This window comes from Hylobates moloch, unplaced genomic scaffold (genome assembly GCF_009828535.3).
Source record: "Hylobates moloch isolate HMO894 unplaced genomic scaffold, HMol_V3 SCAFFOLD_19, whole genome shotgun sequence".
In the NCBI taxonomy this organism is placed as follows: domain Eukaryota; kingdom Metazoa; phylum Chordata; class Mammalia; order Primates; family Hylobatidae; genus Hylobates; species Hylobates moloch.
This window is the reverse complement of record NW_026652294.1, coordinates 64,511,916-64,513,590: the sequence shown is the minus strand read 5'-3', so window position 1 is coordinate 64,513,590 and position 1,675 is coordinate 64,511,916.

Genomic DNA, 1,675 nt, shown 5'->3' with positions numbered 1-1,675 from the left:
CAAGCCTCATACGTAAAGGCAGCTCATGAGCCGCCTACAGCTCCAGCTGTTCTTGTTTAACATACATGTCCCTCTCCAGGTCATCACAGCCTCTACCCTCCCATTGTTAACTCTGCCTGTTTAACCCATTTATGCGGCCTGCCCCACCTCGTCTGTATCCAATTGTGTTTCTGACCCCTACAGCAAACAAAAATAAACAAACAAAAAAAACAAAAAAGCAAGCACCAAGGAGTCTTCTTCATACGTAAACAGAGGAATCATCTGTCTTAAAAAAATGATAGTGGCAATAACTTCATGGAAGCTTCCCCACCACCACTATGCCCTTAAGTCTATTATTCAGACCCTAGTGTGAGTTATTTCAATCAAATCAACATCCACCAGTACAGGTACCCCAGAGAGGACATTTTGTTGATGTGTAGGAAAGGACCATTTTGGAACAAGAGATAGTGTGAGCATCATCGTAGATGCCAACTCAGAGTGAAAATGGCAATTTTGGACAAAGGACTAAGGATGGAATAGTGGCATTTGTGACCTGATGAAAGAGGAGTGAAAGACGATGCAGAAGAGGGGATTCCACAGAGGGAGGTATCCTGAAATAAACAAACAGACAAAAAAGTTTTGTTTCCTTTCTCGGTGGGAACAGCTGGTGTGTCCTGTAAAGACTCAGTGGGGCTCCTTAGTGTGAAGTTTGGAAAGTTCATATCTCAGGCTTATCCAATCTCTCCCAGTCCATTGTAGATTCCACATCCTTATCCAGTCCTCACCTTGGAGGGGAGAATGGAGTGTCAGGGAAGGGAAGGGAGGTGAGCCACTGCCCTCTGGCCTTGCAATTCCTCTTCCCCGACTGCTTCAGTTTAATCCTCACGACTTTCTCCATTTGAATACACGTCTATTCCTTGCAAATCCTAAGTGTCTCCTATAAAATAAGACTACTTGGAGAATTAATACACTTGAGAAATCAATGCTTTTCTCTCCTCACAAAGAAAAATATTGACAACACCTGAAGGGAAAGAAGGGAAAGTAAGACCACGTATAGGCATGAAGTTTCAGAAGCGGTCTCTCGGAAGAAGTCTGCTGGAATACCCGTCAGGAAAATTCTGCTGGCTGACGCAGAATTAAAGCTAAAAGGGAAAGGAAGTCATGATCTCTGAACAGCAGCCATTCAATTATTTTTTAATCACAATAAAACAAAACAAAAATGGCCAATAAAAATAATTCATGCCTTTATGTTCTTACCCTAAAACAAACAAATGAATGAATCCATTCATTCCTGACTCATATGTATCACATTGCCTAATAACATGTACCAGACACTGTGATAAAGGCTTTACATATGCAATCTTATTTATCCTCTTAATAGTCTAATGAGACAGGTACTGTCATTAATATCTAATTTTACAGATGAGAGAACTGAGGTAAAGTTTATTTCTTTGATACACAGCTAGTCAGGGTGTTTCCAGAATTTGAAATCAGGCAGTTTAACTTAAGGCATGGGCCTTCAATTGTTCCTGTGTATTCTTCCTTTGTAACTGCCATCTTTCTTTGATCCCTAAATATCTTTTTTTTTTTTTTTTTTTTTTTTTGAGACAAGGTCTTGCTCTGTCACCCAGGTGCTGAAGTGCACTGGCAAGATCATGGCTCACTGCAGCCTCAACCTCCCAGGCTCAGGTGATCC